This window comes from Schistocerca americana, chromosome 5, assembly GCF_021461395.2.
Source record: "Schistocerca americana isolate TAMUIC-IGC-003095 chromosome 5, iqSchAmer2.1, whole genome shotgun sequence".
In the NCBI taxonomy this organism is placed as follows: Eukaryota; Metazoa; Arthropoda; class Insecta; order Orthoptera; family Acrididae; genus Schistocerca; species Schistocerca americana.
The window spans coordinates 117,599,896-117,622,599 of NC_060123.1; positions in this window are offsets into that span (position 1 = coordinate 117,599,896).

Here is a 22,704-nt window from a genome sequence, read left to right on the forward strand (position 1 = left end):
GTTACGAGAACAATGACTTTCAGTGACCTCAGCATAACTCCTTCAAAGAAATTTAGATAAAAAGCACTTTTTACTTTGCCGTTACTTATTTTGCAAATTGGATTTCATATTATTCACTGAACAACTGAGCCTTCTCTACTGACTTGAACAGAATGAAATACTAGAATATGTACCAAACCAAACAGCCATGTGCTCCAAGATATGTGTAAAATAAATAAAACTTCCGCACTCTTAATTTGTGTATTTCTTTAAATTTTGATTTTTTTCCAGTGATTGATTCTCAAACTTGAAAAATGTAATTGCTTTACGTTAGTCATATACTGAAGCCTCTGCTGCACAACAGTTAACTGAAAGTAGACTGAGGCTAAAATTCTTAAAACAGAAATTATTCATTAATATACTGGCTGTAACTATTCAATTTGTTTTTTATGACACTCAGTTATCATCTTAGGAAAAGAAAACGAACAAGGATCCTGCTTGGTAACAATGTCTGAGGGCGAAGAGGACACAATCGCCCTGAGTTTAACTGATTATTATTTAAATAAATCTTATCAATCAAATCACATTCAGTTGTGCTGCCGTTAATACTTTCTACCAATGAACAGTCTTACTTCAGTGCTGCGCATATGACGAAACTCGGAGCCGACAACGAAACTGTGTTGCTGGAACTGGTGCTGTTGTTGAAGACGGTAGCAAATTGTGGAATCAGGCCTAATTATAGGAACGGGCAATCGTAATTAATACCGCCTCTTCCACTCATCCACTGTCCGTACTCCTGCTCTAAGACATCTGGCCGGCGCGCGTACATAAAGCCGCCGTAAATGGTACTCTCTACTGCGACAGCGTTAACACCACACTTCCGCACGCTACAAGCGCTGGAACTCGTCTCTCGCTCTCTCCGTGCGCTCTGCGCCACAACTCCCTACCCAAAGATCTTACAACGCACAAGCACTGCTGTTATCTTTGCTAGCCGATGCAAATAACAATCCATTTGGCTTTATCCCAGAGTTCATTAGTTTCACAGTGAAACACAGATAAATATAATGAAACGTCAACAGACTCCTACCTAAATGTACACATGCAGTGAAGCAATGTCCTTACTTATTAAAATAAAGTATTTAAATTACAAGTATTTACACAGAACCCAAGTAAAAGTTATATCGGTAGAAAGTGCCATGCATCCTGCATTTTTGGTGTTATTACTTGCAGACAAAATTCTAAATGGCAAAGAGTTCAATGAAAGTAGAAATCTCTCATAATAGTATGGCGGTACCATTTTCGTAACGACACTGAGTTCTTTAAATGATTAATCCCTTTAACATTTTTTCCTATTACAGTATGAATCCGAAGCATTCAGCCACCACTTACTGTTTCACTCCTGTGGTTGATACACTTAACAGTAGCGGACATACTCGTCGAAAGAGAATCTAGCCACAGAGATCGATATTTTATGTTGATCATTCTTTTTTTTTTTTTTTTTTTGCCCACTTGCTCATTTTTTTCCGTATGAATAATTCCGATGGCACTCGATCACCTTCAGGTATACTTAATTGTGTAAGCAACCGGTGGAATCCACAAAGGAATTTACATAAGACTAGAGTATTCTGATGTGTAGTTCCCTGATAGAAACGATAGGTTGTCTGCACAATCAGAAAGATCTGGCGTGTGATATGAAAGCAGCCAAATATCAAAAAAAATATGGAACTGAGGTCGAAAAGTAAATGATATACAAAACGTTTTCTGTTTATATTCAGTTTAGCTCGTGCAACTATTTGGAGGAATTCCAAGTTAGGGATGGAGAGAAATAATTCTGTAGAAAGCAGCGGCAAACATATTCATTTGGCATTTGATTCGTTAAGAAGTATCACTCTCTCTTTATTCTCGATACCTGTCACCTGGAAACAGGATCTGTGTTGCGAAGCGGCCAATTTCTCCTGTAATAGAACTTCTGCCTCCGACGTGGCGGAGGGACGCTTCTCTCCGTCTCTTTGCTGTGTCATTTGTCTGATTGTCTATGTCTACTAGTCCGTCTCTTTTGCAGTTCGCACTTCAACCAACTCTTCCTCTTCCTCTCTTTGCGTTCCTTAGGCCCCTTCCTCGCTATCGACCATCGAGCCGTCCGACTGCCTTTGCGGACGTCGATGTGATCGGATTCGGTCAGACACAAGACGATGAGATGTTCCAGCGACGTCGGTAGGTGGCAGGAAACCTCGACAGCAAAATAGCGTCTGGCAGGCTTCGCGAGGGCGAGGTAATCTCAAAAGAATAAAACATGTCGACAGCACCAATATCGGGGATTCCCGTCAGAGCTCTGCTTTCACGGTAGGAGGGAGCCTCCGAGGAGGGGTTGGGGGTCACGTGTGGGAGTCGGAAACCCCTGGCAGGCTGTTACATGGCGTCAGCGGGGAAGAAGGACGGGCCGAGCACCCGCTCACGTTAGCTCCCTAAAATCTGTCGGAGAGATTGGCTTCCGCGACGTCACTCAGCGCTGTGACCGACGTACGCACGTCGACACCGCTGGTGGCTGCTTACAGGGAACGGACGTCAGTCACTGAAGGTAGACAACAGTGCGATAGCAGAAGTATCGCTCTCTTCTGGCAGCGAAACGGATAGGACCCATACGCTGCTACCGAGCCGAAAGTGTTACCAACCAGAGTTACACAGTAGCTGTCTCCGTACCGGCATGAACAAAGTTTCAAGTGTGACGGAGTAGTAAAAAAATAAAAAAAAGCGGTCAGGTGTAAGTAGAGCTCGCTAATTGTCCACCATCCATCCCCGGAAATTGAGAATCTCAACGGTTTTTTGTTGTTATCTATCGATACTGGCGGGATATTGGTAATTTTGATTCCTAGACCATATCAAAATCTCTACTGCAGTCCCTCAAACTAGTCCGGTTATACAAACGAAACGTTCAGCGGACTTAGGTTTATATTCGTCGAGATAGAATATTTAATGCAGCAATTTTTATTTGCTTATTCAAACATGACAACAATTTGTATTTTACGTTTGCATGAAGCAGTATTCGTCTATTATCCTGCTGACAAATAATGAATGTGTTGTTTGTTCGAAGGGCGAAAGATATTTATGATGTGGTGTAACTAAGATTTGACTTATTTCAAATTTTTACCTTACTTGTACTGTCAGGCCTTGTTATTGCCGAATTCCTTGATTCTAGATCAAGGGGAATTACCCATAGGTTTTGATGACTGGGTTTGCGGTTATCAATATATGTCATATAATTGACCGAATTTTTTTTATTGTATTGACTTAGAATCTTAAATTCTTTACACCGTCAAGGGACCATAGACCTTAGTATGTGGCATGAAGTTGAACTTGGGACGCCAATTTGTTCAAGAGAAAAAGGGTCTTAATGGACACATAGACAGACAGCTGGATAAAAAATAACAAACTTGTTCGCAATTTTTCCCTTTACTTGAACTGTGAAACCTTGTTTCTTGCCAAATTTCATGATTGTAGATAAACAGGAAGTACCCTGTAGGTTTCGATGAGAGAGTTTTCGAGTATCAAAATGTGCGACGTAAGTGGCTGCATCTTTTGATGGAAGTGACTTCAGAACTTATGGTGTTAGCACCTCCAAGAAACAGAACAGTTTAATATGTGACATAGATTTGAAGTTGATACGTCTACCCATACCCGACAAAAATTTTCTTAACAGTCCCACAGGCAGACAGACAGTCAGACGGACAACATACCGATCCTACAATGGTTCCGTGCATCAATCTACAATGGTTCCCTTTTCGTAGACTGAAGCACGGAACCCTATAACGGAGTGCAAAGATTTACTTTGAATTTCAGAGTTTTCAAAATGCTTTCGGACTGCGTATTTACACACTGAGTCTGGTATTCCCCACTCATCTGTACTAAGCAGTAAACTGACAGCAACTCTATTTTCGTAATCTCCATAAACTCTACGTCTTTATCTTTTGAAACTCGTAACTGTTTCCGAGAATCGTCAGCTGGTAAAGTTCAGAAAGAGACGCAGTGCCAGCTGAGACCATATGACACCACAGCAGGGAAAAAAACACACATGTCTCATTGTGTCCTTGGGTGCTGGGAAACTCCACACTGATCTGCACGTAAATAAGTTAGTAAGTAATTGTACGAGGTTGCGGTAAAGGGTACAAAGGAGAAACCGTGCTGGGCCCTCGTTTGACGTAAAACGGTGTTTACTGCTGGGCTATGGAACACATTCTACACTTATGCCTAAACGCTAATAGAAGGAATGGAATGCAAGGCAGCTAGGGTAGTAACTGGAGACTGTGAAGGGACAAGCAGTGTCACAGAAATGACTGAGAATTTGGAATAGGGAAGTGTTTTACTAAAATAGGGAAGAGGCTCACTTAACAATATTTGCCAAACACATCTGAGCGACGATGCAAGAAAATGCACAAAACATTGGCTAGTCAGGTGAGATTTGTGAGGGAAATTGTTAATTCTGGAACATTAGAGACGATAATCAACAGTAAGCAGTTATTCGCCTTGGTATTAATAGAGTCGGTGGACGTCCTCCTGGTGGATATTGTACCACATTCTGACTGGGACCTTAGATCGTCGATATCATGAGCTGGTTGGAGGGCCTCGCCTGTAATAATCCAAACGTTCTCAACTGGGATAAATCCGACGACTTTGCTGGACAAGGTAGCTTTGGCACACACGAAGACAAGCAGGAGAAAATCTCGTGCCGTCTGAGGGCGGTTATTATCCTGCTGAAATCGAAGCACGAGATGGCTTACCATGAAGAGCAACAAAGCGGGGAGTAGAATATCGTCGACTTACCTCTGTGCTCTAAGGACGCCGCGGATGAGCAACAAAGGGGTCCTGTCATAGAAAGAAATAGCATTACAGACCATCACTCCTACTTACCTGACCGTATGACGGGTGACCGTCAGTTTGGTATCCCACCACTGACACGGTGGTCTCTACACCAGTATTCGGGCTGTAATCTCATTGACTGGAGTAAAATTGCCTGGAACTGAGCCCCGAAGACCAGCGAATGCACGTCTGGAGACTCCCGGGATGACTCATTTAAGCCGGCCGGTGTGGCCAAGCGGTTCTGGGCGCTTCAGTCTGGAACCACCCGACAGCTACGCTTGCAGGTTCGAATCTTGGCTCGGGCATGGATGTGTGTGATGTCCTAAGTTCTAGGGGACTGATGACCTCAGATGTTAAGTCCCATAGTGCTCAGAGCCATTTGAATCATTTTTACTCATTTAGATATTATTGACTCCAACACTGGCCAATATTTAAGCTTGTTACATCGTTGTTTGCAAGTCCGACATTTTATTGTGTTGGTCTTCATTTGACTTTGAGTAATCTGAGCAGTGAGCGTTTGCTGTGTTTCTTCGTTATTTTAGTTGTATAGTATGCTTACCCATCATTATACTGGAGGCTCAAGGTAACATCATTTCCCTTAACTATGTAGTGGAGTTTAACCACCGGTTCTTCTTCAGTACATCTACATTTACGTACATATTTTGCAAGCCACCATAAGGTGAATGGCGGAGGGGACCTTGTACTACTCCACTCCTTTGCTTTCAAGTCAGAAACAGAGCGAGAGATAAAGGACTGTCTATATGGCTCCGTGCTGTTTTCTCTCGCCTTATCTTTGTGATCTTTATGTAAAATATACATTGGGGATAGTAGAATCGTTCTGCAGTTAACTTCAAATGTGGGTACCCAAAATTATCTCAAAAGTGTTTTGCGAGAGGAACATCGTCTTATCTCCACGGATTCCTATTAAATTCGAGGTGCACCTCCGTAATATTCTGGTACTGATCGAACCTACCGATAGCCTATCGAGTAGTCCACCTCTGAACTGCTTCCACGTCTTTCTTTATTAAGTCTGGTGGAGGATGGATGATAATGATTGATAAACATCATGGGGAACTTAAACAATTTGTATCGCAGCGCCTACATTCAATCTAGCGTGCTTTCAATATGAGTGTTACATGACAAACAATTTCATTACACTTTTTAAGAGAGGTGACATAATTTTATGTTTATTTACACGAGAAGATCAACATTTCTGTCGCAGTTATAAAGAGACTACGGCTCAGCCTTTCCAAGACCTATGTTGTCATCTGGAAAAAGAGCAAAGTTTTTGAATCATTTTTCATATTTAGTGGTCTTTTATTGACGCATAACGAGAAACACGACTGACCCAGATCGGAGTCCTGCGGAATCCTTATTTTATTTGATTCTAACAGTTTTCCTGGAAGATCCGTACGTAGCGAAAACCAGCAGAAAATTTACTGACCGCCCTCAGAAAACTAGTTCGAAAGAAGAAACTGATGAGTTTAACGTCGCGTCGACTTTGTGGTCATCAGAGACGGAACACAAATTCGGATGGGGGAAGTACTGTAACCGAAATCGGAAGCGCATGCATCCGAGCTGTAGCCTTAGCATTTCAGAGCACATTTTACCACATAGGATGACATTGGATTCCAGATAAATGTGGGAATTCGTGAAGCAGTTCTTACACAATGATCTACAAAATAAACCGTAGACAGCCTAACAACATTTATAGCTTCTGTGGACATAGAGAATGTTTTTGAAAATGTTGACTGGAATACACTCTTTGAAATTCTGAGGGCAGCAGAGATGAAATACAAAAAAGTAAAGGCTATCGACAACTAGTACAGAAACCAGGCTGCGCTTCTATAACTCGAAAGGGATGAAAGGGAAGCAGTGGTTGAGAAGGGAGTGGGCAGGGTTGCATCTTGTACCCGATTTTATCCAACCTGACAATGGATAAGCTGTGATGTAACACAAGGACAATGAAAAGTGAATTAAAGTGAAGGGAAAACAATAAAAACTTTGAGATTTGCGGATGTCGATGTAATGTAGTCAGAGAAGGGAAATGACTTGAAAGAGCTTGAATGGAATGCATATGGTCTTGAAAGCAGGATATAAGGTGTATACATCAATAAAATTAAAACATGGGTAACGGAATGCTGCGGAATTGAATACTGAGGAATTAGATTCAGAAATGAAACACTTAGCCGGTAAGTTTTGGTATTAGAGCAGTAAAAGAACATACGATCGACAAATTAGGATATAAAACACTGACTGGTAACAGGAAGAAAACCTTCTGTGAAAACGAGAAGTTCGTCAACACTGAATGTAAATATGAGTAACTGGACGACATTTGTGAAGATATTTGTCTTGTGCGACAGCGAAATGTGGATCATAAGCAGTTTAGACAACACTAGAATCTAGTGTTTGAAAGTCAGTGATACGGGGAAAGCTAAAAATTAGACGTGTTCGACATCTCGCGTGTTTTATGCTGCCAAAAGTGCTCACGGTCCCTTAGCGGAATATTAAAAGTCATACTTCTTACTCCAAGTTCATCCCTTACAAGTATAACGCACATGATTCTCCGGCTGCTATTCGTTTCTAGAGGTAGAGAGATCACCCATCGCACTAGAAACCTACTGTGGTGAGCCACTGGGTCTGGATGTTCCACTGAAATCTTATTTGCTCGTGAGGAGGTTGATTGGAGAGACCATCATTCAAGTAGTCCAAACTTCATGCTGTTCTTATATTAGACACATTCCAGTTCCAGCAGCACATCTAGCCAATGGTAAACCACACCAAATAAACTGCATTATTTTATTTTTGACAGTCGTTATTCGTAATACCATGATATTTCGAGGTGCAACTGTTCGCGAACAATATCTGTCACACTCAAATAGCATTCAGAAACCCGTCGACGACAAAGCAACATATCCTAACCCGAAGACTCATTCCCAAAGTAACCTTTTAAAACTGATTGCTACAAAATCCTCCCCTACCTAGATCGAAGCTCTCTCTTCATTTTTAATCTGCATTGGGCTGCTCCCTCCAGTTGCTTGTCGTGCTACCATTGCAAAACTAAACGCATAAGTGAAGGTTTTGTACCACGGGTTAAACGACCAGCCGGGTAAACAAAGTTTGCCCATCAGTGGTCATATTGGTACCGTCTACTCCGCGGCTTCAAGTGAGGATAATCAAGGTTTAAATAAAAAAATCTAAGTGACTTATAATTCATTTACAATCTAGTTTGTTCTTCTTACGCTTACCGTACGAGTGCTATTAACGCATGTATGTAACCCATCATTTCTAATAGGCATCGCTACTTTTGCACTAAGGCATGAATAATTAATGCAAGGCTACTTCTGATAATTATGACTATACACATTACTAATCAGTTCAAAAATGCTCTTTATGTTTAATTCGTATACTAGCATTTGGTAATGCATTAAAATGTTCGTATATTCTGTAGCTATGAGAGTCTGAAAGGGCTTTGTTTTGCTCTATTTACTTTAAATTTAATGCTTTTCTCTGTCAAAATCATTTGTACAAGTTTAACTGAAAAGCGTTTAATATGTTTATAATAATATTACACGAGAGTGAGGGCTTAGAAGTGTATCAAGACGTAGAGAGTTAAGAGACGGTAACGAGTGGTCTGCAGTAATGGAATATTGGTTATTCGCCGGTGCGCGAGGGTGGATTGTCAGTTTATAATAGCGGACATATAGACTGTTTACTGTTGTGTTGTGGAAAGAAGAGATAGTGGACAAAGTGAATTTATATATTACGGCCGTTGTACTAACCTTCCACGCTACAGTATTATACTGTGCACACGGGGTCAATGCAGAGACAAACTTATTATCGGGAATGTTTGCGAAGCGGAACGCGAACTACTGAGTTAAAAATTCAATGCGTCTACATCCCTTTTATCGTGAACTAATGTGTCGTGGAGAAATTTGAGAGCAGTGACTGTAGAAAGACTGATTTGTCGAGGGACCTGACATCAGTATTGAGTACGTTCTCCGGACTCTATACCAGTGAAAAACATATCGTTCATTAATAAATCGCGGAAGAATACGAAAGCAGTGACTAGAAAACGACAGGTTTGTCGTGTGAACGGGTTTCAATATTGAGTATACACTCCAAACTGTGTACCACAAACAAAACACTACATCAACCGAACATTGGTTAGAAGTGTCTGTTTCATGCAACGACGTTAGCAGGAACTACTCCGTTCAGTACTCATTACATTTATTCTCCAGCGTCGACCACCAATACTTCCACGAACTCAAGGTGAAAACTCAGAGTGATCATTTAACAAGCACCACTATTAATGGAATATGTTTGTCGCATGCTAATGCGTGACAACTTGTCAATTCTCACTGCTAAGTTTCGTTCTCCGAACATGTTCACTGTTAGAGAACTCTCTCTCGCAACTATTTAAGTTTTTAAATGATTCCTAAAATAAAAATTCTTGGTGCTTAGCTAAAATAACATTCATACATTCTCATTATTATCCACTTCATTCAATTCAGTAATATAATAAGTAATGTTTCCAATATTTTCTCACACTCAATTAAAAATTAATTTCACAGTAAAACGTTGCTGCAAATGGTACCGAACCAAGTTAAATTCTATTACTACTTGCATGAATATACGTTCTTGGTTCCCTTCAGGAGTCTAAAATAATCTATTTTAGTCAATATTTTTGTCTGATTACGTATACAGCTCTGACGTTAAGGTGATCACCATCAGCTAAGTCCAACGTTTAATAACCAGTCACAGACTTCAGCCGGCGGCACTAGCAGCGGAGGTGTATAAAACGCGTCTAAGCTAGTGCATATGTTGTAATGCGAAAACGGAGCTATTTATCTGACGTACAGAAGAGCATGGTCACTGGTTCTCGGGCCAAGGTTTGAAGCATTTCCGAAACGGCTAAATCTGTAAGCTGTTCCCGTTCCACCGTTGTTAAAATATACTGCGCAACGCAAAATGACACCATGAAAACTGGGCGTCCATAGTTACGATCGCATAACGTAGGTGCACGCTCTCGTAAGTTGGCACTACGAGAGTAGACTAATTACGCCGGCCACAGCGCCCTCTGACCGACGCTGTGGAGCTCAGCGGGTGACGTCTTGATTTCACCCCATTTCGTCAAGAGCAGACGGCCTGGAAATATGGCTTCTACTACCAAGTGGGCTAGCTTGCTATTGAGGCTTTGTATTAGTTACGCTCAGTTTGGACAGCAACGAGTATTTGGTAGTTTTGAGATAATACAGAACAGTCATCCTAACTTCACAGGATTAGGCATGGACTACGGCTTCACACCGACGTGCTCATCCCAGCCAAAGTTATGTATGCATTTGGTATTTACTTGTGTTTTTGACTTTATTAAAAGTGTTAAAGCTACATACAGTACCGAAGTGCTTCACCTCTCCTGCTTCTATTCTCTTCCTTCACTCTAGGCCAATATTGTAGAAGTAGTTCACAGGAACAAACCCACGCACCGCGTATTCAGGAGCGATACAACAGAAAAACAGGAGGGATACAAAAGATAAACCGGCGCCGAGGTAACTGTGGCGCACCGCAGGCCGTCGATAATTTGGGAAAACGATATTTGTGGTAAGGTCTTACAGGGTCAGACTACTGAGGACATCGATCCCTAAGCTTACGCACTACATAATCTTACACTAACTTACGCTAAGGACTACACACACACCCATGCCCGTGGGAGAACTCGAACCTCCGACGGTAGGAGCCGCGCGGACCGTGAAAAGGTGCCCGAGACCACGCGGCTAGCCCGCGCGTCCGTGATTTGGGTGAACGACGTCTGCGGAGATGTGCACGCGCCAGTAGATGAGGAACTGCGGAACAGCTGACGGCCAAATGAACGAAGGGGGCTACCAACGAAGTCTCCTCAATGATGGTTGAGCGTAAGCTGCCAAGTATGGGCGTTTGCAACAGGCGCCTGTTTGACGCATCGGTCCTGACTTGTTCATCAGCGACGAAGGTAGGAATTTGCACACCATCACTGTAACTGGATGTCCACTAAGTGGCGTCAGTCACCCTTTCCAGATGAGTCACGTTTTACACTCCAGACTACCGGTGGTATGCACGGCGTGAAACTTCTGAAGGCGTACTAGGAGGGTGCATTATAATCTCGGGAATGTTTTCGTTGCACTCCCTGAGTGAACTAGTAATTCTGTAAGGCGCACTGGATCAAAACAACTATGCATCTCTCCTTGGGTACCTCATCCATCCCATCCCGCACTTGTCTCTTCTCAGTACAATGACACCTGCCAGCAAACAACGCAAAATGTCACACGGCTTACAGATTACGTGCGTAGATCGAAGACCACCATGATGGGTTAACTGTACTCTCATGGCCCGTATTCATACCTAATCAAGACTCTGTAGTACCAGCCAGATCAGCCTCTGCGTGCCATTGATCCTCAGCCGAGAATCCTAGGGCAGCTGGTCCCGATACAGGAGTCGGCAGGGCTCCACATCCATGTCGATACCTTTCAGAACCACACTGACTCTTCCTTGCTATACGTCTCGCAGAGGACCGGGCTGCAAAACGTGATTATTTAGGCTTTTGACAGGTGGTTACATTAATGTGGCTGCACCGTGTAAGCCGGCCGCTGTGGCCTAGCGGTTCTAGGCGCGCAGTCCGGAACCGCGCTGCTGCTACGGTTGCAGGCTCGAATCCTGGCTCGGGCGTGGATGTGTGTGATGTCCTTAGGTTAGTTAGGTTTAAGTAGTTCTAAGTCTAGGGGACTGATGACCTCAGATGTTAAGTCCCATAGTGCTTAGAGCCTTCGTTTCTTACTGTGTAAAGGTATCGGCAGTGCTTGTGCATGTAGCTCTTTCTTTGTTATGTTTAGTGAAATTTTGCAATGACGTCATCAAAATTTCATTCGACATGTTAATCAAAATACTGGCGTTGTACAATGGGCGCCATTTAGCTACTTAGCTTCCACCAGACGCAACAGAATATGTGAATTTACCATTACAGCTTTCACACATCGGACATCTATAAAATGAATAGTATCGAGCTGCATAAAATTTGATTACAGTTAAGAACTTACCATATTGCAGTATTCCAGAGCCATTGATGGAACTTCTGTGTTTGTGTTGAAGAATTCCTGCTGGTATTACATACACCAAAGGTGGTCACGCAAGTTTCAGTTTTACCAATTTCCGAGGCTACTGTGGTTAGTCGTCGGCGGTTCGACATCGTCAGTCATAAAATATAATAGCTACACGTAACTGCAATGGATTCCTGGCGTTACGCCACACGTCAACAGTCTTCACGCAACTTTAAATTTCACGATTGCTGTGGATATTGCGGGTCGCCGTAGAGCATTACGCCTTCTCAAACGTAAACACAACGGCTGCATGTAACAGCAATATGTTCACCTAAACATGCAAATAAAAATGTGGCGAAAAGGGCAGTGCGAGTTTAGAACGACTTTAATAAATGCAGATATAGTGGATTAACGAGTTTACATTCAGCTGTATGTTTATCAGATTTACTCATTCTAACATCTGGATTACACTGTTTGAATGTACTGTAAGTTATGTATATGTGTTGATGTGTTGTAATCATTATTTCACTACCAGTGCTGCTACTGCTCGATAAATTTTAAGATCGCTCACATCTTGCAGGCGTACTTAAATTATTCCAGCATTAAATAAGGCAGAATTTCTACTAATTTCTTTAGTTGGCAATCAGGATTGTTCCATTCTCTAGCGTCATCCGACAGATTTCCCTTTCATTTAAAAGTATTTATATTTTAGTTTTCCTGCTTGAACACTGTTAATATTAATAGGAAGCTTAATTAAGGTGGAAATTAGGTTTCACTACAAGCTCCAACAATAGTAAAATTGGTACAACCATGTGTGGTCCTATACTGTGGATTACATCGGCGGTTATCATCCAACTTACCGCTGGTATTCATGTTTTCACTACACAGTGTAAATATAATTGTTAGAAATAATACAAAATTTGGCATGGTTTGACGCATAGGCCTACAGAGCTTTTTTTCCCCTAATAGAAGTAATAACATCGCTTTTCACCAACTTCGCTTGGTTTAGCTGTGGCTCACATTAGTCTTTCTTCCTAATCCCTTAATCATTGCTTCCCTGCCCCCATCGTGCCTTCCCACTCTAGTGGCTATTGTGATGCACAGTATGTATATCATTCATACCGACCGGTAGCTTGCTGCCTCTGCTTTCAGGCCATGTTAACACTAACGCATAAGTGGAATGTCACTTGTGTATACCTGGCAACAACAAGGAGCAACTGAATCGAATAGGGCAAAAAACGAAATATGTATCAACCTCAACTAATAGGAGGGATTTATTGCCAGGACACCTACTGAGGCTTAAAGGATTGATTAGCTTGGTAATGGAGTAAACTGTTGGAGTAAAACGCGCAGAGGGAAACAATGGCTTGATTAGAGCAAACTGGTTCAGACTGAAGAAGGTGCCATTAGTCACGGAGAGATGGAGAGACTTGTGAAGAATAAGCTAACGTGGAGAACTGCACGAACCTGTGATTAGAATGAAGGTCATCACTACCGTAAACATCTCCACCAGCAACACAGCAGCACCATTGGCCTAAGAGACTTCCTTGGCCGCGAGGGTAGCCACGCCGTCTCGGGCGTCTTGTTACGGTCCGCGCGGCTCTCGCTGTCGGAGGTTCGAGTCCTCCCTCCGGCATGGGTGTGTGTGTTGTCTTAAGCGTAAGTTAATCTAAGTTACAGCAGAGGTTGAAAATACCGCTTCAGTTGTAAATAACTTTATTTTCACACGACCGGTTTCGGACTGTTATGAGCCCATCCTCAGGTGTCGTAGCTGTGCTGTGTTCGTAGCTGTGAGCACTCACAGGCAGCACACCGTGCCTGGTACAAGCGGCGCTCGGGGACCGCAGCACAGGTACGAAACCTGAGGATAGGCATATAACAGTCAGAAACCGGTCGTTTGAAAATAAAGTAATTTACAACTGAAGCGGTATTTTCAACCTCTGCTATAATGCTCATTTGCGGATGTTTTGTGAACAGGATTGTTTGTAGTTTAAGTTAGATTAGTGTGTGAGCTTAGGGACCGATGACGTCAACAGTTTGGTTCCATAAGATCTTGTCACAAATTTCCTAATTATTTTATAAAACTTCTTTGTGTTTTTTTGCCGGGTTTCCAGAATCGACATTCACTGTAGCTAAAAGCCTCCAACGAGAACCACCTGGGATGATATTTAAATCACGAAGATTCAGTTTCAAATTTAAGTTTACTGAAAGAGCAACGGCGTAGCAAAATTTATGCTTTGTGCTTTTCTTTAGCCAATAATGAGCACTTTTAAGGACTGAGATCACAATCTAAATTAATCTAAATCACAATCCGAATTACTATCTAAATGTTCAAATGTGTACATAATCTTACGGTTCTTGACTGCCAAGGTTATCAGTTCCTAAGCTTACACACCACCTAACCTAAATTATCCTAAGGACAAACACACCCACACCCATGCCCGAGGGAGGACTTGAGCCTCCGCCGGGACCAGCCGCACAATCCATGAATGCAGCGCCTTAGACAGCTCGGCTAATCCCTCGCGGCTACAATCTAAACTAAACCAACAGAAGTACATGATATTCTAAAAGAGAATAAAAAGAGCGTATCTATGGATTACACAATTTTTCTTTTCACTTATTCACATACATTCCAGCTTTTGCTATCGAAATACAGTGTTCCACTGGCGAACCAGCTCGGGTTCCCGCCACACAGTTGCTTTAGTTTAGCGTCCCGCCAACCGCTTCGAAGCTACACGAGTAAACACGCGCCGCGCTGTTTCTCCTCCCATTGGACGCGCGCGAATGGACACGAGCGCGTGCGTTAGTTGTTTCCGACGCCGCTCGTCCCGTTTTATTGTCGGACTCGACGCTCAGTACGGGGTCGCCACCCCCGTGGCCTCTATCAAAGCTGGCCGGCCGACGTTATTGTATTGACTGTGCGGCCAGCGCCGTGGTGGGGTGAGGGCTTGAGAGAGAGAGAGAGAGAGAGGGGGGGGGGGGGGGGGGTAGAGAGTGGTGGGCGAGCTCTGAGCCAAAATAAAAGCCCCAACTCGTTCATTAGCGTTCGCGTTCCCCTCCCCCCAACCCCCAATTTAACTCACCTTAACAAGGTTTGCGGCACAGTTTTTGTTTCGAGGGTAACATTACGCTCGAGTATGTCGTTCAGGAAACGGTGGCCTGCCGTAGGATTACTTTGCTTTCCAATCACGAGGTCTGCTAATAGGCTCTAAACTCTCATAGGTGGAAGAAAGTGCCCAATCATTCAAATGTATACTTGAGCTTTGAAGCTATATAAATTTTTAAAGTGCCCTTGTGAAATTCTTTGCCTTTAGTCGTTGTAATCCAGTGGGATTTCGAAATCGCTAAATTAGGTTAACTATCCCCTTGCAAAGACTTTTCATTGCTCAACGTTTCAGTTTATCCATTCTTTCCCTCTTTTTGCCATCTTTGAAGAACCTTGCGTAGAACCACGTCTTATTTTTAGGAACAAATTGATGTACTGCTTCCAATACACTCTCTCTTATTTCGATTATTTTTCTAATGTGTAAGTAATATTGCTTCTCTTCGTTGTGTTACTTTGAGACGAAGGTTTAAGCGATTTTCACAGAACGGTTATTTCACTCACATTCGCACTATGCCTCAGTGGTGCGATAAATGCAAACTGTAACCGGTGCTAGCCCATTATTTTTCCTCAGAACATCTTCAGATTTCTGCGACCGCAGTCAGTCGTACGTGCAACCTCTGACAAACATCAGGACAAAGAGGGCTGACAAACTGAGTTTCCGAAGTTGTTAAGAAAAGTGCTCTATCACCTATGGTCTAGGAAGTCCGGCTCTCGCAGCCCAGCGAAGCAAACGTGCAGTGTGTGCTCTCCGCCAGCAGCAGGGACCCGCGCGCCTTGTTTACTTCCTTCGGCCTACACTAACGTGACGCCGTAGCGCTACAAGACTATGGTAAACCAACACAGAAGATTAACCTTGAAATTCTCATTTCAGAATGACTTTACCCTACCAAACTCGCTCGAAGTCGAACGCTTTTTGAAAGAGGTAGCCAAGATCCCGGCTGCCGACACTGTCGGCATTCACTTTTCGATCGTAAATAGTACGATTTATGTAGAACTCATAAACGAAGCTACGTGCGCCATGGTGTTTCGTGAGATGAAACAAGGACCCCGCTTCTGCCATCCACACGGAAATGTCGGCAACGTCGGGGTCGGCCATTCCGCAATGGGACTGCGGACTATACGTATATTCGAACTTCCATTTAAACTCCCTGCGACGGATGTCGGCCGGCCGAAGTGGCCGTGCGGTTAAAGGCGCTGCAGTCTGGAACCGCAAGACCGCTACGGTCGCAGGTTCGAATCCTGCCTCGGGCATGGATGTTTGTGATGTCCTTCGGTTAGTTAGGTTTAACTAGTTCTAAGTTCTAGGGGACTAATGACCTCAGCAGTTGAGTCCCATAGTGCTCAGAGCCATTTTGAACGGATGTCGTGGCGGCGCTCCACCATACGGCACGGTACACGAACAAGTGGCTGAAAAATGGACCCAGTTTAAGACGTATCCAGTGCCCAATGGAGTGTGCCAAGTGCGCATTGACCTCCAATGACATGTGTCATATTACCTACATATTGGAGGGTGCCGGGCTATAGTTATTTATGACGGCCAGCCGAAGGCGTGTTCCGGATGTGGCTAGAAGGTCACCTTCGTTCCGAGTTCATACATCTCCCACCAATGGACGTTGCACCTCCACCGACGAAGACTATTCTCCCCGTGACTTATGTGGCGGCGCTCACGACGTTCTCCACAAAACAGACACAGCCGACCGATTTAGCGCTACAGGAATCACCTTCCACGGGAGGAAACCTGCATGATCCATTGGCCAGGCTAGTGGTGGAAAATAGTACGATGACTCTGGAGCTACCGAACGCGACGGACATTGGAGACAGCTAGGTGGCAATTGATTCCCTTATTGTACCGACCGAAGCGTTTTTCCCGGCGGGGCGTGAGTCATTGCCGTCTTCTGACAATGAATGCCACCTACGGAAACAGCGATCACCGAAACGCCTAAAGCGCCGTCGTCGGACCGTTTCGGAACATGGCGGTTCACATTCGGCCGGGGAAGAACCACAGAACGCTCAAAAAGCCAACCGCGAGTCTGAGGCCGTCTCCACTGACTCCAGCGTTGCAGAACAGACAGATAAACACGCAGCTTTCGACTATCAGCCCATTGACATAAACAGAGAGCAGCAGGAAGGTACCAGTGCAGACAGCGAAGTCCCCCGGTCCTTTGCTATCGAACATTCCCAGCCTATGGAATATGGACAGACATCCGGGCCGAGGACGTCGAGACACAAGGGGCCAGCTGAGGCGCCGCCGGATCATGTGGCCGGATCATGTGGCGACAATGAATATCAACATGATAAGTTCTCCAGTCAAGATCCAACTTTTGAAAGAAACAGTACGAACTATGGGAGTTGATTTTTGCTTTCCTATAAGAAGTGAAAACGACGCACTCCCGAACTTTTATGTTTACACCACATGTGACGCCCGGTGGCCCAGCAGACACCGGGGTGGCAATATTAGTGCGTGAAGGTATTGAAGTTACTGACGTCACGTATCTTCCCTCTGCTCGAGATATAGCACTTACGGCGCTCAACACACGATTCATTAATGTTTACACGCCGTCGGGTACCACCAGACGTCACGACCGCGCCATATTCTAGTCTACAGATGTCGCCCCATTTTCCTCGGACGGTATGAAAACAGCGTCTTCACCGGTGATTTTAATTGCGTGCTTCACCCCAAGGACCAAATCCCACACTACATGTCCTGTCCGGAACTGGGTGCGATGATCCAAGAACTTCACTTGTGCGATACGTGGGAAAATGCCCACAGTAATCGGTCTGACCACACTCACCTTACCAGTCATTCGGCCAGTTGACTTGATCGCATATTTGTGTCGCAAGGCCTCACTCAAGAAGTGGTAGCCACCGAACTATGGCCTCTGGCCTATCCAGAGCATAGTGCCTATATCTGCACTATACATCTCCGTCCCCAACAAGTCTGGCGCAGCAATGGCTTTTGGAAGCTTAATAAAACTCACCTCCGTTACCTGGATTGCTGCCGGCAAGTTGAAGCAACGTGGACTGACTGTGAACGCCGTCACCCACGATACACGTCACCGTGGAGTGGTGGCTCCTCTGTGCCAAACTAGTAATCCGCAGGACTTACGCAGTTTGGCAAGGACGTGACTGCGTGGCATTGACAGACCCTCGATTTTTACTGCGCGGCACTCAGGGACCTCGACGCCTTACCCCCTTCCCCGGAGAGACAACATGATCAAAGCAGAATCAAGGCTCACATACTATCATTGACTACAAGGTGACGTAGTCCGCTCGCGACGGCACGACCGAACGGCTGCAGAGGAACCTACTATGCACCACGTTGTGGCGGATAAGTGCCGACATCGCCAACACGTAATTACACAACTCAGGACACAGGACGGTCGCTTCTATACGACCCAAGCAACAATAGTAAGGGCGGTGGAGGATCATTTTCGCATCTTTACCAGGAAAGAACCGTAGATGACGAGGCCACTACTGAAGCGTTACAGCAGGTAACACGTACTATCGACGAGGCTACCGCGAATGCACTAACAGAGGAAGTCTCACTCGAAGAATCCGAATACACCGTGGACAAAGGTGCTGCCAATAAGTCTCCTGGGCCTGATGGATTGCCCATAGAATTCTCCGGACCTTCCGTGACATCATGATGCCTCGTTGGGTTATACTGTTCCGCGAACTTATGTCTCCAGACTGTGTTGTGCTGCCAGCGTTTGTAGAAGGACTTCTCATACCAGTAGACAAGCCAGGTGGAGGGCGATCGATTAACGACTATCGGCCGCTTACAATGCTGAACGCCGGTTACAAGATTTTCGCCAGGCTTATGGCAGATCGTATTAAGACTACTTTTTCTCGCTCCAGAAGAGATGTCGCCTGGAGGAGAGGCCAACATACACATGGACACCGGTAACTGCTGGGACTTAATAGCGATCGCCTCTGCGTGCTCTCTGAGAGCGGCGATCCACCCCATAGATTTCAACCGCGCCTTTGATAGAGTGCACCACAAGTTCCTCCTACGATTGATTGACCGTATGGGATTCCCCCCCCCCCCCCCCCCCCCGAGGCCTCATCGACACCCTACGGCGTCTTTGGACCGCAGCCAGCTCACACGTCCAGGTCAATGGAAGGACGGTAGGACCAGTACCCATTAAGAGATCTCTACGACAGGGTTATCCCCTTTCTACCTGCCTTTATGCAATTGCACTCGAGCCACTCCTAGGGGGCCTTAACCACCACCTATCTGGAATCACGCGGTGGGACGTCACCTTTCGCTATAGGACACACGCTGAAGACCTGCTACTGAAGGTTCGTTCCAATGACGAGGTTCAAAGAGTACTAACCTGGATCAAGCGATTCGGACAGGCCGCAGACAGTCTTCTGAACATCAAGATGTCGGCGACGTTGGATATTAGACGTGACCTCGGACCAAAAGCCCACCCTCCCCTCCCACCAGTTTCTGATCTGCGATATCTGGGAATCACGTTCACGAAGGATGTACGTAAAACAGCTGCAGCAAACTATCGAGGTTACTACAGATAATACGCGCAATGGTGCGACAGAACCTGCTCTGGGACTAGAATCTCCTACAACGTGTTGAATACTTGAACCTCTACGTGGCATCAAAACTCAACCATCTGGCACAAGTCCTCCCTCTACCGCTGCAGATAGGTCTCTGGCTTCAGGCGGCCTTCAGTAACTACGGTTTCGCGGCTCATATATTTAAAATACGATGGTAAACTCTTAACCTCCCAGTGCAGAAAGGGAGGCTGGGGTTGGTCAACGTCAGGGCGAGAGCAGCTGCCCTTTACGTGAGCAACATGAGGAAACGATGGAAAAGTCAACATACCTCTCCTACGGGTCGTTTACTACAGGTTCTGATGCCAGTCTCTCACGACCCGCCGGAGTTTGTTGCTCACGTCGCGCCGCAGCTTTCCCATTTGTTGAACTTCATTATTGATTACAGCTATGTCAGTTCGAACCTCCCCACCACACGTACACCAAAGCCGAAAGATTTAATACCAACCTTCTGCTGGCTGTTCCTAATAACGTGGTGGAGAACAAGTACCCTACGGTTCATTGGACAAGAGTGTGGAAAACGATGCACCACTTCTTCCTGTAGTCCACGGTGCGTTCGAAGTGGTATCAGATCGCCAACAAAAAATATGCGACACGACAGCAACTTCACGCTATTGGACTGGCAGACTCATTTTATTGCCCAGGTCGTCACCTCTTGGATACCGATGAACATCGTTTTACATGTGTATCGTCGTCCGGAGTCTGGCGACTAACACAAAGATATTTGCTTGATACCTCTCGGTCACACCTGATATGATTGACACTCAGACCCTCCTCTGTCCAGATATATCTTACTTTCCCGCCAGAACATATAACGCGCTTACTTGATTGAAAGGTATTACCGTCGCCTGAATCTTTAGCGACGGAGAGAAATAGCGGCTTGATTACTGATGGTTTCTAGAAAATGTTCACAATGCCCTTAAACACATACCGAGACACCGTACGCTCTTCGCAAATTATTTACGCAGTGTTTCCGTTAACCCCCCACTCATTAGGGGAGTGTCAAGCTGCAGTTAATGTTCTGTGCCGCATCACATTTACGGCTGAACGTCCTGCCTTGTTAGCGATGAGAGAAGAGACACGCTACTTCAATGATTGCTTATTTTCCTGAGACACTAGCGACGCAGAATGCCTGCGTTGCAGATACCCTTCAAATGCGCTGTTGGAGATATCAGATAACGATGGCGAAGTATCATATGGAACCAGTTACGTTTACTGAAGAAGCTTTTTAGCTGGACTTGCATTACTGATTTACATTTTTATACTTTTTTGATTACTATTTGAATGCCACCTTTGTTGTTGTAACATTCAGTTACTATAATTATCATTTGTACATGATTCCTAAACGTAATCATGTAAAAAAAAAGTGAGGTAATAGTTAGGGGCAACTCCTGAAATGGCTTAGTTCAATTCATTTTTATGGCAGAGTTAAAGTGGCGGTGCAAAGTATGGGTTGATTTGATTGTGTTTCTTCTATTTTTCGAGATTAAACTTGTCTAAATAAGAAGATAGGTCTACAAAAAAAGTTATTAAAAAAGTGGTCAAGAAAACAAACAAAAAAATAAATAAAGGAAAAAAGGGGTAAAGAAAGCTACTAGCTTTGCTGCCTCTAGATCACGGGGTTCCGGGTTCGATTCCAGGCCGGTTTGGGGATTAAAAAAAAAGGGGTAACGGCTTTGATTCTTAATCAAAACGTTTTCGGTCCCGGGTTCAAATCACGTCGCTGCTTAAATTTTGATTAATAATCATCCTTGGCGGCCGAAGACTTCCGGCATACGAAGTCTCCCTCATTCAGCCAACTGCCTTGTCAAAGAGGTTACAGAAACGTGCAGAGGTTCAGTGCACTCTCTTGTCATAAGGGTGGGAAACTGCCCCTAAAGGCGGAAGAATCAGCAAAGTTCAATGGCATGATGATGCAGAAGGCAATAGAAACCACTGAATTAAATACACGCAACGTGTGTCCACAGAATATGTGACCTGTAAGTGAAGAATTGTCATGATGATCTCTCCATTGGCAAAAGATTCCGGAATAGCCCACCATTCGGATCTCCGGGAGGGTACTGGCAAGGGGGAGATTATCATTAGAAAAAGATTGAATAATCAACGAAAGGATAACGTTTTATGAGTCGGGCGTGGAATGTCAGAAGCTTGAACATAGTACGGAAACTAGAAAGTTTGAAAAGGTAAATGCAAAGGCTCAATCTAGATGTAGTAGAGGTCAATGTAGTGAAGTGGAAAGAAGACAAGGTATTCTGGTCAGATGAGTGTAAGGTAGTATCAACAGCAGCAGAAAATGATATACGAGAATAGGGTCCGGTTTTAAGAGAAAGGAAGGGCAGAGAATGTGTTACTATGAACAGTTCAGTGACAGGGTTGCTCTCATCATAATCGACAGCAAATCAACACCGAATACGATAGTTCATGTATACATACAAACGTCGCAAGCCGAAGATGAAGAGACAGAGATAGAGTATGAGGATATTGAAAGGGTAATACAGTATGTAAATGGGGACGAAAATCAAATAGTCATGTGGGACTGGAATGCAGTTGTAGGGGGTATACAAGAATAAGTTACAGGAGACTGTGGGCTTGGGACAAGGTTCAAATGGTTTAAATGGCTCTGAGCACTCTGGGACTCAACTGCTGTGGTCATAAGTCCCCTAGAACTTAGAACTATTTAAACCTAAGTAACCTAAGGACATCACACACATCCATGCCCGAGGCAGGATTCGAACCTGCGACCGTAGCGGTCGTGCGGTTCCTGACTGTAGCGCCTATAACCGCTCGGCCACTCCGGCCGGCATGGGACAAGGAATGAGAAAGAAGGAACACTAATTGAGTTCTGTAATAAGACACTGTAAATAAATCGCGAATACACTGTTCAAGAATCACAAGTGGAGGAGGTATAATTGGAAAAGGTTGGGTGATACGGGAAGGTTTCAGTTAGGTTGCATCAAGGTCTGACAGAGATTCCGCAATCAGATACTGGATTGTAAGGTGTACCCTGGAGCAGATATCGACTCAGATCACAAAATACACTCCTGGAAATTGAAATAAGAACACCGTGAATTCATTGTCCCAGGAAGGGGAAACTTTATTGACACATTCCTGGGGTCAGATACA